We start from the raw sequence: 15350 nt of genomic DNA on the forward strand, positions 1-15350 counted from the left end.
CATTTATTTGCTTTTCAGATCAAGTACAATACGGGATACCTTGTAGTACATTCAACAAAATTACATTACATGTGTCACTATACAGTACACGGAATGGGTGACGGTACGTTTACATTTTTTTCTTTTCAACGTGCATTACGAAACAGACCTTACATTGTACATGGCACTACATAGGTGTTTGCAGATCATGGTGCTCCATGTACACGAAAAAGAAGTTGCAAGTACAGCCCGAGGGGAGTTGTGTACTGATTCCTGCCCCCGGGTTTACCGTGGCAGAAGGCCTTTAAACTGTGGCCCTTCCCCACCGTGCCTTTGCGGCGACTGTACCAATTTTAAGTGCGTCCCTCAGCACGTAATCCTGGATCTTGGATTGCGCCAGTCTGCAACACGCAGACGTGGGCAGCAACACTTCAAAGCACTCAGCACTCCCTTTCAGGCAAAACAAGTTGGCTATCAGTCAGACAGCGCTCTCGCCTGCTCCCTCACACACAGGGCGGCCGCTACTTGCCGGTCACCTCGCTTCCCTTCCGTGGTCTCGTGCTCTTCTCGGCTTCTTTCTTCGTTACTGTGGCTTCCCGTCCTGCTGTTGCTCGCTCGATGCTGCTCCGCAATGTCGATTGGATACAATGCATTGAAGGAGTGGGCCAATCCTCAAATAGGTTTTCTCTGATGGTCGTGGAGCAGCTTGGAGACGAGTGCGAAAAGGCGACTGAGAAGCAAACGAGGCTCAACTGCAAGAAGCTACTGGGGAATTAGCTCAAATGGTAGAGCGCTTGCTTCGCATGTGAGAGGTAGCGGGATCGATGCCCGCATTCTCCACTCTGCTTTTGGCTCAGGGCAATTCTCCAGAAAGAAACGTGATCTCACGTGTCACTCACTGAGTTCACGGCAGATGGGCCAAAGCCCAGCAAACCATTTTCTGCCATGTCAGAAGCAAGACTTCTTGATTTTTGCAAAGATGGATATATGAGGTGAGAGAAGCCAAAAGAATTTGTACAGTACATTCAAAAGCAGTTCAGTATGTTTAGCTGCGGTCAGCAATCCCATACATTACATTTGGGTGCTGACGGCAGTTCCGTTCTATACATTTATTTGCTTTTCAGATCAAGTACAATACGGGATACCTTGTAGTACATTCAACAAAATTACATTACATGTGTCACTATACAGTACACGGAATGGGTGACGGTACGTTTACATTTTTTTCTTTTCAACGTGCATTACGAAACAGACCTTACATTGTACATGGCACTACATAGGTGTTTGCAGATCATGGTGCTCCATGTACACGAAAAAGAAGTTGCAAGTACAGCCCGAGGGGAGTTGTGTACTGATTCCTGCCCCCGGGTTTACCGTGGCAGAAGGCCTTTAAACTGTGGCCCTTCCCCACCGTGCCTTTGCGGCGACTGTACCAATTTTAAGTGCGTCCCTCAGCACGTAATCCTGGATCTTGGATTGCGCCAGTCTGCAACACGCAGACGTGGGCAGCAACACTTCAAAGCACTCAGCACTCCCTTTCAGGCAAAACAAGTTGGCTATCAGTCAGACAGCGCTCTCGCCTGCTCCCTCACACACAGGGCGGCCGCTACTTGCCGGTCACCTCGCTTCCCTTTCGCGGTCTCGTGCTCTTCTCGGCTTCTTTCTTCGTTACTGTGGCTTCGCGTCCTGCTGTTGCTCGCTCGCTGCTGCTCCGCAATGTCGATTGGATACAAGGAGTGGGCTAGTCCTCAAATAGGTTTTCTCTGATGGTCGTGGAGCAGCTTGGAGACGAGTGCGAAAAGGCGACTGAGAAGCAAACGAGGGCAACCTGCAAGAAGCTGCTGGGGAATTAGCTCAAATGGTAGAGCGCTCGCTTAGCATGTGAGAGGTAGCGGGATCGATGCCCGCATTCTCCACTCTGCTTTTGGCTCAGGGCAATTCTCCAGAAAGAAACGTGGTCTCACGTGTCACTGAGTTCACGCCAGATGGGTCAAAGCACAGCAAACTTTTTTCTGCCATGTCATAAGCAAGACTTCTTGATTTTTGCAAAGGTGGATATATGAAGTGAAAGAAGCTAAAAGAACGACTTTTTAGCATTGATTCCTTTTCTGAGCATTTAACTCAGGACCTTCGATTGAGCAGACTGATACATACGCTGCCTGCTGCACGAAGAAGGCACTTGCCATGCAAGCCGCCAGGCAGCACGACCAAGTAGGGCAGCTTGCAAGGTCGTTAAATTCATAATGCACAGCTTGCAAAAAATGTGCGAGCCTGATAAGAAGTCAAAGCTACACTCTTGTGATTGTTAGTCACACGCGTTTTCCAGGCTGTAAAGAGTAGCTGGCGGTTCACAGTCTCACAGCGCTGCAGCATGGGCTGGTACTGAAGACGCACAGGCCACTCCATGAGGCCAGATGCGTCAACATGCGCTGGGAAAACAATCATCACACAGAAGCATCTTTGCAGCTTTCCTTTGATAGCTCAGTTGGTAGAGCAGAGGACTGTAGTAGCAATATGCAGCAAGATTATCCTTAGGTTGCTGGTTCAATTCCGGCTCGAAGGAGCTGGTGTTCTTTTGGATTAAGCAGCAATTCACTCAAACCAGCTCTCTTCACTTTATGATGCATCATGTTGCCCTGAAGACGCAGGACACCACTTTTCTCGTCTCAAACCTTAATGCACTCTGCATCCACCTTCACACAGCTGTTATGCTTGAGCATTTGTGTCTGCTCACCAGCAGAGAGTGCCATTGAGCAGCAACACTTCAAAGCACTCAGCACTCCCTTTCAGGCAAAACAAGTTGGCTATCAGTCAGACAGCGCTCTCGCCTGCTCCCTCACACACAGGGCGGCCGCTACTTGCCGGTCACCTCGCTTCCCTTCCGTGGTCTCGTGCTCTTCTCGGCTTCTTTCTTCGTTACTGTGGCTTCGCGTCCTGCTGTTGCTCGCTCGCTGCTGCTCCGCAATGTCGATTGGATACAAGGAGTGGGCTAGTCCTCAAATAGGTTTTCTCTGATGGTCGTGGAGCAGCTTGGAGACGAGTGCGAAAAGGCGACTGAGAAGCAAACGAGGGCAACCTGCAAGAAGCTGCTGGGGAATTAGCTCAAATGGTAGAGCGCTCGCTTAGCATGTGAGAGGTAGCGGGATCGATGCCCGCATTCTCCACTCTGCTTTTGGCTCAGGGCAATTCTCCAGAAAGAAACGTGGTCTCACGTGTCACTGAGTTCACGCCAGATGGGTCAAAGCACAGCAAACTTTTTTCTGCCATGTCATAAGCAAGACTTCTTGATTTTTGCAAAGGTGGATATATGAAGTGAAAGAAGCTAAAAGAACGACTTTTTAGCACTGATTCCTTTTCTGAGCATTTAACTCAGGACCTTCGATTGAGCAGACTGATACATACGCTGCCTGCTGCACGAAGAAGGCACTTGCCATGCAAGCCGCCAGGCAGCACGACCAAGTAGGGCAGCTTGCAAGGTCTTTAAATTCATAATGCACAGCTTGCAAAAAATGTGCGAGCCTGATAAGAAGTCAAAGCTACACTCTTGTGATTGTTAGTCACACGCGTTTTCCAGGCTGTAAAGAGTAGCTGGCGGTTCACAGTCTCACAGCGCTGCAGCATGGGCTGGTACTGAAGACGCACAGGCCACTCCATGAGGCCAGATGCGTCAACATGCGCTGGGAAAACAATCATCACACAGAAGCATCTTTGCAGCTTTCCTTTGATAGCTCAGTTGGTAGAGCAGAGGACTGTAGTAGCAATATGCAGCAAGATTATCCTTAGGTTGCTGGTTCAATTCCGGCTCGAAGGAGCTGGTGTTCTTTTGGATTAAGCAGCAATTCACTCAAACCAGCTCTCTTCACTTTATGATGCATCATGTTGCCCTGAAGACGCAGGACACCACTTTTCTCGTCTCAAACCTTAATGCACTCTGCATCCACCTTCACACAGCTGTTATGCTTGAGCATTTGTGTCTGCTCACCAGCAGAGAGTGCCATTGAGCAGCAACACTTCAAAGCACTCAGCACTCCCTTTCAGGCAAAACAAGTTGGCTATCAGTCAGACAGCGCTCTCGCCTGCTCCCTCACACACAGGGCGGCCGCTACTTGCCGGTCACCTCGCTTCCCTTCCGTGGTCTCGTGCTCTTCTCGGCTTCTTTCTTCGTTACTGTGGCTTCCCGTCCTGCTGTTGCTCGCTCGATGCTGCTCCGCAATGTCGATTGGATACAATGCATTGAAGGAGTGGGCCAATCCTCAAATAGGTTTTCTCTGATGGTCGTGGAGCAGCTTGGAGACGAGTGCGAAAAGGCGACTGAGAAGCAAACGAGGCTCAACTGCAAGAATCTACTGGGGAATTAGCTCAAATGGTAGAGCGCTTGCTTCGCATGTGAGAGGTAGCGGGATCGATGCCCGCATTCTCCACTCTGCTTTTGGCTCAGGGCAATTCTCCAGAAAGAAACGTGATCTCACGTGTCACTCACTGAGTTCACGGCAGATGGGCCAAAGCCCAGCAAACCATTTTCTGCCATGTCAGAAGCAAGACTTCTTGATTTTTGCAAAGATGGATATATGAGGTGAGAGAAGCCAAAAGAATTTGTACAGTACATTCAAAAGCAGTTCAGTATGTTTAGCTGCGGTCAGCAATCCCATACATTACATTTGGGTGCTGACGGCAGTTCCGTTCTATACATTTATTTGCTTTTCAGATCAAGTACAATACGGGATACCTTGTAGTACATTCAACAAAATTACATTACATGTGTCACTATACAGTACACGGAATGGGTGACGGTACGTTTACATTTTTTTCTTTTCAACGTGCATTACGAAACAGACCTTACATTGTACATGGCACTACATAGGTGTTTGCAGATCATGGTGCTCCATGTACACGAAAAAGAAGTTGCAAGTACAGCCCGAGGGGAGTTGTGTACTGATTCCTGCCCCCGGGTTTACCGTGGCAGAAGGCCTTTAAACTGTGGCCCTTCCCCACCGTGCCTTTGCGGCGACTGTACCAATTTTAAGTGCGTCCCTCAGCACGTAATCCTGGATCTTGGATTGCGCCAGTCTGCAACACGCAGACGTGGGCAGCAACACTTCAAAGCACTCAGCACTCCCTTTCAGGCAAAACAAGTTGGCTATCAGTCAGACAGCGCTCTCGCCTGCTCCCTCACACACAGGGCGGCCGCTACTTGCCGGTCACCTCGCTTCCCTTCCGTGGTCTCGTGCTCTTCTCGGCTTCTTTCTTCGTTACTGTGGCTTCCCGTCCTGCTGTTGCTCGCTCGATGCTGCTCCGCAATGTCGATTGGATACAATGCATTGAAGGAGTGGGCCAATCCTCAAATAGGTTTTCTCTGATGGTCGTGGAGCAGCTTGGAGACGAGTGCGAAAAGGCGACTGAGAAGCAAACGAGGCTCAACTGCAAGAAGCTACTGGGGAATTAGCTCAAATGGTAGAGCGCTTGCTTCGCATGTGAGAGGTAGCGGGATCGATGCCCGCATTCTCCACTCTGCTTTTGGCTCAGGGCAATTCTCCAGAAAGAAACGTGATCTCACGTGTCACTCACTGAGTTCACGGCAGATGGGCCAAAGCCCAGCAAACCATTTTCTGCCATGTCAGAAGCAAGACTTCTTGATTTTTGCAAAGATGGATATATGAGGTGAGAGAAGCCAAAAGAATTTGTACAGTACATTCAAAAGCAGTTCAGTATGTTTAGCTGCGGTCAGCAATCCCATACATTACATTTGGGTGCTGACGGCAGTTCCGTTCTATACATTTATTTGCTTTTCAGATCAAGTACAATACGGGATACCTTGTAGTACATTCAACAAAATTACATTACATGTGTCACTATACAGTACACGGAATGGGTGACGGTACGTTTACATTTTTTTCTTTTCAACGTGCATTACGAAACAGACCTTACATTGTACATGGCACTACATAGGTGTTTGCAGATCATGGTGCTCCATGTACACGAAAAAGAAGTTGCAAGTACAGCCCGAGGGGAGTTGTGTACTGATTCCTGCCCCCGGGTTTACCGTGGCAGAAGGCCTTTAAACTGTGGCCCTTCCCCACCGTGCCTTTGCGGCGACTGTACCAATTTTAAGTGCGTCCCTCAGCACGTAATCCTGGATCTTGGATTGCGCCAGTCTGCAACACGCAGACGTGGGCAGCAACACTTCAAAGCACTCAGCACTCCCTTTCAGGCAAAACAAGTTGGCTATCAGTCAGACAGCGCTCTCGCCTGCTCCCTCACACACAGGGCGGCCGCTACTTGCCGGTCACCTCGCTTCCCTTTCGCGGTCTCGTGCTCTTCTCGGCTTCTTTCTTCGTTACTGTGGCTTCGCGTCCTGCTGTTGCTCGCTCGCTGCTGCTCCGCAATGTCGATTGGATACAAGGAGTGGGCTAGTCCTCAAATAGGTTTTCTCTGATGGTCGTGGAGCAGCTTGGAGACGAGTGCGAAAAGGCGACTGAGAAGCAAACGAGGGCAACCTGCAAGAAGCTGCTGGGGAATTAGCTCAAATGGTAGAGCGCTCGCTTAGCATGTGAGAGGTAGCGGGATCGATGCCCGCATTCTCCACTCTGCTTTTGGCTCAGGGCAATTCTCCAGAAAGAAACGTGGTCTCACGTGTCACTGAGTTCACGCCAGATGGGTCAAAGCACAGCAAACTTTTTTCTGCCATGTCATAAGCAAGACTTCTTGATTTTTGCAAAGGTGGATATATGAAGTGAAAGAAGCTAAAAGAACGACTTTTTAGCATTGATTCCTTTTCTGAGCATTTAACTCAGGACCTTCGATTGAGCAGACTGATACATACGCTGCCTGCTGCACGAAGAAGGCACTTGCCATGCAAGCCGCCAGGCAGCACGACCAAGTAGGGCAGCTTGCAAGGTCGTTAAATTCATAATGCACAGCTTGCAAAAAATGTGCGAGCCTGATAAGAAGTCAAAGCTACACTCTTGTGATTGTTAGTCACACGCGTTTTCCAGGCTGTAAAGAGTAGCTGGCGGTTCACAGTCTCACAGCGCTGCAGCATGGGCTGGTACTGAAGACGCACAGGCCACTCCATGAGGCCAGATGCGTCAACATGCGCTGGGAAAACAATCATCACACAGAAGCATCTTTGCAGCTTTCCTTTGATAGCTCAGTTGGTAGAGCAGAGGACTGTAGTAGCAATATGCAGCAAGATTATCCTTAGGTTGCTGGTTCAATTCCGGCTCGAAGGAGCTGGTGTTCTTTTGGATTAAGCAGCAATTCACTCAAACCAGCTCTCTTCACTTTATGATGCATCATGTTGCCCTGAAGACGCAGGACACCACTTTTCTCGTCTCAAACCTTAATGCACTCTGCATCCACCTTCACACAGCTGTTATGCTTGAGCATTTGTGTCTGCTCACCAGCAGAGAGTGCCATTGAGCAGCAACACTTCAAAGCACTCAGCACTCCCTTTCAGGCAAAACAAGTTGGCTATCAGTCAGACAGCGCTCTCGCCTGCTCCCTCACACACAGGGCGGCCGCTACTTGCCGGTCACCTCGCTTCCCTTCCGTGGTCTCGTGCTCTTCTCGGCTTCTTTCTTCGTTACTGTGGCTTCCCGTCCTGCTGTTGCTCGCTCGATGCTGCTCCGCAATGTCGATTGGATACAATGCATTGAAGGAGTGGGCCAATCCTCAAATAGGTTTTCTCTGATGGTCGTGGAGCAGCTTGGAGACGAGTGCGAAAAGGCGACTGAGAAGCAAACGAGGCTCAACTGCAAGAATCTACTGGGGAATTAGCTCAAATGGTAGAGCGCTTGCTTCGCATGTGAGAGGTAGCGGGATCGATGCCCGCATTCTCCACTCTGCTTTTGGCTCAGGGCAATTCTCCAGAAAGAAACGTGATCTCACGTGTCACTCACTGAGTTCACGGCAGATGGGCCAAAGCCCAGCAAACCATTTTCTGCCATGTCAGAAGCAAGACTTCTTGATTTTTGCAAAGATGGATATATGAGGTGAGAGAAGCCAAAAGAATTTGTACAGTACATTCAAAAGCAGTTCAGTATGTTTAGCTGCGGTCAGCAATCCCATACATTACATTTGGGTGCTGACGGCAGTTCCGTTCTATACATTTATTTGCTTTTCAGATCAAGTACAATACGGGATACCTTGTAGTACATTCAACAAAATTACATTACATGTGTCACTATACAGTACACGGAATGGGTGACGGTACGTTTACATTTTTTTCTTTTCAACGTGCATTACGAAACAGACCTTACATTGTACATGGCACTACATAGGTGTTTGCAGATCATGGTGCTCCATGTACACGAAAAAGAAGTTGCAAGTACAGCCCGAGGGGAGTTGTGTACTGATTCCTGCCCCCGGGTTTACCGTGGCAGAAGGCCTTTAAACTGTGGCCCTTCCCCACCGTGCCTTTGCGGCGACTGTACCAATTTTAAGTGCGTCCCTCAGCACGTAATCCTGGATCTTGGATTGCGCCAGTCTGCAACACGCAGACGTGGGCAGCAACACTTCAAAGCACTCAGCACTCCCTTTCAGGCAAAACAAGTTGGCTATCAGTCAGACAGCGCTCTCGCCTGCTCCCTCACACACAGGGCGGCCGCTACTTGCCGGTCACCTCGCTTCCCTTTCGCGGTCTCGTGCTCTTCTCGGCTTCTTTCTTCGTTACTGTGGCTTCGCGTCCTGCTGTTGCTCGCTCGCTGCTGCTCCGCAATGTCGATTGGATACAAGGAGTGGGCTAGTCCTCAAATAGGTTTTCTCTGATGGTCGTGGAGCAGCTTGGAGACGAGTGCGAAAAGGCGACTGAGAAGCAAACGAGGGCAACCTGCAAGAAGCTGCTGGGGAATTAGCTCAAATGGTAGAGCGCTCGCTTAGCATGTGAGAGGTAGCGGGATCGATGCCCGCATTCTCCACTCTGCTTTTGGCTCAGGGCAATTCTCCAGAAAGAAACGTGGTCTCACGTGTCACTGAGTTCACGCCAGATGGGTCAAAGCACAGCAAACTTTTTTCTGCCATGTCATAAGCAAGACTTCTTGATTTTTGCAAAGGTGGATATATGAAGTGAAAGAAGCTAAAAGAACGACTTTTTAGCACTGATTCCTTTTCTGAGCATTTAACTCAGGACCTTCGATTGAGCAGACTGATACATACGCTGCCTGCTGCACGAAGAAGGCACTTGCCATGCAAGCCGCCAGGCAGCACGACCAAGTAGGGCAGCTTGCAAGGTCTTTAAATTCATAATGCACAGCTTGCAAAAAATGTGCGAGCCTGATAAGAAGTCAAAGCTACACTCTTGTGATTGTTAGTCACACGCGTTTTCCAGGCTGTAAAGAGTAGCTGGCGGTTCACAGTCTCACAGCGCTGCAGCATGGGCTGGTACTGAAGACGCACAGGCCACTCCATGAGGCCAGATGCGTCAACATGCGCTGGGAAAACAATCATCACACAGAAGCATCTTTGCAGCTTTCCTTTGATAGCTCAGTTGGTAGAGCAGAGGACTGTAGTAGCAATATGCAGCAAGATTATCCTTAGGTTGCTGGTTCAATTCCGGCTCGAAGGAGCTGGTGTTCTTTTGGATTAAGCAGCAATTCACTCAAACCAGCTCTCTTCACTTTATGATGCATCATGTTGCCCTGAAGACGCAGGACACCACTTTTCTCGTCTCAAACCTTAATGCACTCTGCATCCACCTTCACACAGCTGTTATGCTTGAGCATTTGTGTCTGCTCACCAGCAGAGAGTGCCATTGAGCAGCAACACTTCAAAGCACTCAGCACTCCCTTTCAGGCAAAACAAGTTGGCTATCAGTCAGACAGCGCTCTCGCCTGCTCCCTCACACACAGGGCGGCCGCTACTTGCCGGTCACCTCGCTTCCCTTCCGTGGTCTCGTGCTCTTCTCGGCTTCTTTCTTCGTTACTGTGGCTTCCCGTCCTGCTGTTGCTCGCTCGATGCTGCTCCGCAATGTCGATTGGATACAATGCATTGAAGGAGTGGGCCAATCCTCAAATAGGTTTTCTCTGATGGTCGTGGAGCAGCTTGGAGACGAGTGCGAAAAGGCGACTGAGAAGCAAACGAGGCTCAACTGCAAGAATCTACTGGGGAATTAGCTCAAATGGTAGAGCGCTTGCTTCGCATGTGAGAGGTAGCGGGATCGATGCCCGCATTCTCCACTCTGCTTTTGGCTCAGGGCAATTCTCCAGAAAGAAACGTGATCTCACGTGTCACTCACTGAGTTCACGGCAGATGGGCCAAAGCCCAGCAAACCATTTTCTGCCATGTCAGAAGCAAGACTTCTTGATTTTTGCAAAGATGGATATATGAGGTGAGAGAAGCCAAAAGAATTTGTACAGTACATTCAAAAGCAGTTCAGTATGTTTAGCTGCGGTCAGCAATCCCATACATTACATTTGGGTGCTGACGGCAGTTCCGTTCTATACATTTATTTGCTTTTCAGATCAAGTACAATACGGGATACCTTGTAGTACATTCAACAAAATTACATTACATGTGTCACTATACAGTACACGGAATGGGTGACGGTACGTTTACATTTTTTTCTTTTCAACGTGCATTACGAAACAGACCTTACATTGTACATGGCACTACATAGGTGTTTGCAGATCATGGTGCTCCATGTACACGAAAAAGAAGTTGCAAGTACAGCCCGAGGGGAGTTGTGTACTGATTCCTGCCCCCGGGTTTACCGTGGCAGAAGGCCTTTAAACTGTGGCCCTTCCCCACCGTGCCTTTGCGGCGACTGTACCAATTTTAAGTGCGTCCCTCAGCACGTAATCCTGGATCTTGGATTGCGCCAGTCTGCAACACGCAGACGTGGGCAGCAACACTTCAAAGCACTCAGCACTCCCTTTCAGGCAAAACAAGTTGGCTATCAGTCAGACAGCGCTCTCGCCTGCTCCCTCACACACAGGGCGGCCGCTACTTGCCGGTCACCTCGCTTCCCTTTCGCGGTCTCGTGCTCTTCTCGGCTTCTTTCTTCGTTACTGTGGCTTCGCGTCCTGCTGTTGCTCGCTCGCTGCTGCTCCGCAATGTCGATTGGATACAAGGAGTGGGCTAGTCCTCAAATAGGTTTTCTCTGATGGTCGTGGAGCAGCTTGGAGACGAGTGCGAAAAGGCGACTGAGAAGCAAACGAGGGCAACCTGCCAGAAGCTGCTGGGGAATTAGCTCAAATGGTAGAGCGCTCGCTTAGCATGTGAGAGGTAGCGGGATCGATGCCCGCATTCTCCACTCTGCTTTTGGCTCAGGGCAATTCTCCAGAAAGAAACGTGGTCTCACGTGTCACTGAGTTCACGCCAGATGGGTCAAAGCACAGCAAACTTTTTTCTGCCATGTCATAAGCAAGACTTCTTGATTTTTGCAAAGGTGGATATATGAAGTGAAAGAAGCTAAAAGAACGACTTTTTAGCATTGATTCCTTTTCTGAGCATTTAACTCAGGACCTTCGATTGAGCAGACTGATACATACGCTGCCTGCTGCACGAAGAAGGCACTTGCCATGCAAGCCGCCAGGCAGCACGACCAAGTAGGGCAGCTTGCAAGGTCTTTAAATTCATAATGCACAGCTTGCAAAAAATCTGCGAGCCTGATAAGAAGTCAAAGCTACACTCTTGTGATTGTTAGTCACACGCGTTTTCCAGGCTGTAAAGAGTAGCTGGCGGTTCACAGTCTCACAGCGCTGCAGCATGGGCTGGTACTGAAGACGCACAGGCCACTCCATGAGGCCAGATGCGTCAACATGCGCTGGGAAAACAATCATCACACAGAAGCATCTTTGCAGCTTTCCTTTGATAGCTCAGTTGGTAGAGCAGAGGACTGTAGTAGCAATATGCAGCAAGATTATCCTTAGGTTGCTGGTTCAATTCCGGCTCGAAGGAGCTGGTGTTCTTTTGGATTAAGCAGCAATTCACTCAAACCAGCTCTCTTCACTTTATGATGCATCATGTTGCCCTGAAGACGCAGGACACCACTTTTCTCGTCTCAAACCTTAATGCACTCTGCATCCACCTTCACACAGCTGTTATGCTTGAGCATTTGTGTCTGCTCACCAGCAGAGAGTGCCATTGAGCAGCAACACTTCAAAGCACTCAGCACTCCCTTTCAGGCAAAACAAGTTGGCTATCAGTCAGACAGCGCTCTCGCCTGCTCCCTCACACACAGGGCGGCCGCTACTTGCCGGTCACCTCGCTTCCCTTCCGTGGTCTCGTGCTCTTCTCGGCTTCTTTCTTCGTTACTGTGGCTTCCCGTCCTGCTGTTGCTCGCTCGATGCTGCTCCGCAATGTCGATTGGATACAATGCATTGAAGGAGTGGGCCAATCCTCAAATAGGTTTTCTCTGATGGTCGTGGAGCAGCTTGGAGACGAGTGCGAAAAGGCGACTGAGAAGCAAACGAGGCTCAACTGCAAGAATCTACTGGGGAATTAGCTCAAATGGTAGAGCGCTTGCTTCGCATGTGAGAGGTAGCGGGATCGATGCCCGCATTCTCCACTCTGCTTTTGGCTCAGGGCAATTCTCCAGAAAGAAACGTGATCTCACGTGTCACTCACTGAGTTCACGGCAGATGGGCCAAAGCCCAGCAAACCATTTTCTGCCATGTCAGAAGCAAGACTTCTTGATTTTTGCAAAGATGGATATATGAGGTGAGAGAAGCCAAAAGAATTTGTACAGTACATTCAAAAGCAGTTCAGTATGTTTAGCTGCGGTCAGCAATCCCATACATTACATTTGGGTGCTGACGGCAGTTCCGTTCTATACATTTATTTGCTTTTCAGATCAAGTACAATACGGGATACCTTGTAGTACATTCAACAAAATTACATTACATGTGTCACTATACAGTACACGGAATGGGTGACGGTACGTTTACATTTTTTTCTTTTCAACGTGCATTACGAAACAGACCTTACATTGTACATGGCACTACATAGGTGTTTGCAGATCATGGTGCTCCATGTACACGAAAAAGAAGTTGCAAGTACAGCCCGAGGGGAGTTGTGTACTGATTCCTGCCCCCGGGTTTACCGTGGCAGAAGGCCTTTAAACTGTGGCCCTTCCCCACCGTGCCTTTGCGGCGACTGTACCAATTTTAAGTGCGTCCCTCAGCACGTAATCCTGGATCTTGGATTGCGCCAGTCTGCAACACGCAGACGTGGGCAGCAACACTTCAAAGCACTCAGCACTCCCTTTCAGGCAAAACAAGTTGGCTATCAGTCAGACAGCGCTCTCGCCTGCTCCCTCACACACAGGGCGGCCGCTACTTGCCGGTCACCTCGCTTCCCTTCCGTGGTCTCGTGCTCTTCTCGGCTTCTTTCTTCGTTACTGTGGCTTCCCGTCCTGCTGTTGCTCGCTCGATGCTGCTCCGCAATGTCGATTGGATACAATGCATTGAAGGAGTGGGCCAATCCTCAAATAGGTTTTCTCTGATGGTCGTGGAGCAGCTTGGAGACGAGTGCGAAAAGGCGACTGAGAAGCAAACGAGGCTCAACTGCAAGAAGCTACTGGGGAATTAGCTCAAATGGTAGAGCGCTTGCTTCGCATGTGAGAGGTAGCGGGATCGATGCCCGCATTCTCCACTCTGCTTTTGGCTCAGGGCAATTCTCCAGAAAGAAACGTGATCTCACGTGTCACTCACTGAGTTCACGGCAGATGGGCCAAAGCCCAGCAAACCATTTTCTGCCATGTCAGAAGCAAGACTTCTTGATTTTTGCAAAGATGGATATATGAGGTGAGAGAAGCCAAAAGAATTTGTACAGTACATTCAAAAGCAGTTCAGTATGTTTAGCTGCGGTCAGCAATCCCATACATTACATTTGGGTGCTGACGGCAGTTCCGTTCTATACATTTATTTGCTTTTCAGATCAAGTACAATACGGGATACCTTGTAGTACATTCAACAAAATTACATTACATGTGTCACTATACAGTACACGGAATGGGTGACGGTACGTTTACATTTTTTTCTTTTCAACGTGCATTACGAAACAGACCTTACATTGTACATGGCACTACATAGGTGTTTGCAGATCATGGTGCTCCATGTACACGAAAAAGAAGTTGCAAGTACAGCCCGAGGGGAGTTGTGTACTGATTCCTGCCCCCGGGTTTACCGTGGCAGAAGGCCTTTAAACTGTGGCCCTTCCCCACCGTGCCTTTGCGGCGACTGTACCAATTTTAAGTGCGTCCCTCAGCACGTAATCCTGGATCTTGGATTGCGCCAGTCTGCAACACGCAGACGTGGGCAGCAACACTTCAAAGCACTCAGCACTCCCTTTCAGGCAAAACAAGTTGGCTATCAGTCAGACAGCGCTCTCGCCTGCTCCCTCACACACAGGGCGGCCGCTACTTGCCGGTCACCTCGCTTCCCTTTCGCGGTCTCGTGCTCTTCTCGGCTTCTTTCTTCGTTACTGTGGCTTCGCGTCCTGCTGTTGCTCGCTCGCTGCTGCTCCGCAATGTCGATTGGATACAAGGAGTGGGCTAGTCCTCAAATAGGTTTTCTCTGATGGTCGTGGAGCAGCTTGGAGACGAGTGCGAAAAGGCGACTGAGAAGCAAACGAGGGCAACCTGCAAGAAGCTGCTGGGGAATTAGCTCAAATGGTAGAGCGCTCGCTTAGCATGTGAGAGGTAGCGGGATCGATGCCCGCATTCTCCACTCTGCTTTTGGCTCAGGGCAATTCTCCAGAAAGAAACGTGGTCTCACGTGTCACTGAGTTCACGCCAGATGGGTCAAAGCACAGCAAACTTTTTTCTGCCATGTCATAAGCAAGACTTCTTGATTTTTGCAAAGGTGGATATATGAAGTGAAAGAAGCTAAAAGAACGACTTTTTAGCATTGATTCCTTTTCTGAGCATTTAACTCAGGACCTTCGATTGAGCAGACTGATACATACGCTGCCTGCTGCACGAAGAAGGCACTTGCCATGCAAGCCGCCAGGCAGCACGACCAAGTAGGGCAGCTTGCAAGGTCGTTAAATTCATAATGCACAGCTTGCAAAAAATGTGCGAGCCTGATAAGAAGTCAAAGCTACACTCTTGTGATTGTTAGTCACACGCGTTTTCCAGGCTGTAAAGAGTAGCTGGCGGTTCACAGTCTCACAGCGCTGCAGCATGGGCTGGTACTGAAGACGCACAGGCCACTCCATGAGGCCAGATGCGTCAACATGCGCTGGGAAAACAATCATCACACAGAAGCATCTTTGCAGCTTTCCTTTGATAGCTCAGTTGGTAGAGCAGAGGACTGTAGTAGCAATATGCAGCAAGATTATCCTTAGGTTGCTGGTTCAATTCCGGCTCGAAGGAGCTGGTGTTCTTTTGGATTAAGCAGCAATTCACTCAAACCAGCTCTCTTCACTTTATG

General features: G+C 49.3%; 6 non-coding genes across 6 annotated transcripts; all 6 read left to right on the forward strand.

The window, feature by feature from the left end:
- Positions 1–2449: 2449 nt before the first annotated feature.
- On the forward strand, positions 2450–2542 carry trnay-gua (transfer RNA tyrosine (anticodon GUA)). Its single transcript has 2 exons — positions 2450–2486; positions 2507–2542. It is a non-coding gene; the product is annotated as a tRNA-Tyr (tRNA).
- A 1155-nt stretch (positions 2543–3697) lies between these two features.
- Positions 3698–3790, forward strand: trnay-gua (transfer RNA tyrosine (anticodon GUA)). Its single transcript has 2 exons — positions 3698–3734; positions 3755–3790. It is a non-coding gene; the product is annotated as a tRNA-Tyr (tRNA).
- Positions 3791–7115: 3325 nt separating this feature from the next.
- Positions 7116–7208, forward strand: trnay-gua (transfer RNA tyrosine (anticodon GUA)). The gene is made up of 2 exons: positions 7116–7152; positions 7173–7208. It is a non-coding gene; the product is annotated as a tRNA-Tyr (tRNA).
- A 2240-nt stretch (positions 7209–9448) lies between these two features.
- trnay-gua (transfer RNA tyrosine (anticodon GUA)) lies at positions 9449–9541 on the forward strand. Its single transcript has 2 exons — positions 9449–9485; positions 9506–9541. It is a non-coding gene; the product is annotated as a tRNA-Tyr (tRNA).
- A 2240-nt stretch (positions 9542–11781) lies between these two features.
- Positions 11782–11874, forward strand: trnay-gua (transfer RNA tyrosine (anticodon GUA)). The gene is made up of 2 exons: positions 11782–11818; positions 11839–11874. It is a non-coding gene; the product is annotated as a tRNA-Tyr (tRNA).
- Positions 11875–15199: 3325 nt separating this feature from the next.
- Positions 15200–15292, forward strand: trnay-gua (transfer RNA tyrosine (anticodon GUA)). The gene is made up of 2 exons: positions 15200–15236; positions 15257–15292. It is a non-coding gene; the product is annotated as a tRNA-Tyr (tRNA).
- The last annotated feature ends 58 nt before the right edge of the window (positions 15293–15350 follow it).

This window comes from Pristiophorus japonicus, unplaced genomic scaffold (genome assembly GCF_044704955.1).
Source record: "Pristiophorus japonicus isolate sPriJap1 unplaced genomic scaffold, sPriJap1.hap1 HAP1_SCAFFOLD_429, whole genome shotgun sequence".
Taxonomy (NCBI): domain Eukaryota; kingdom Metazoa; phylum Chordata; class Chondrichthyes; family Pristiophoridae; genus Pristiophorus; species Pristiophorus japonicus.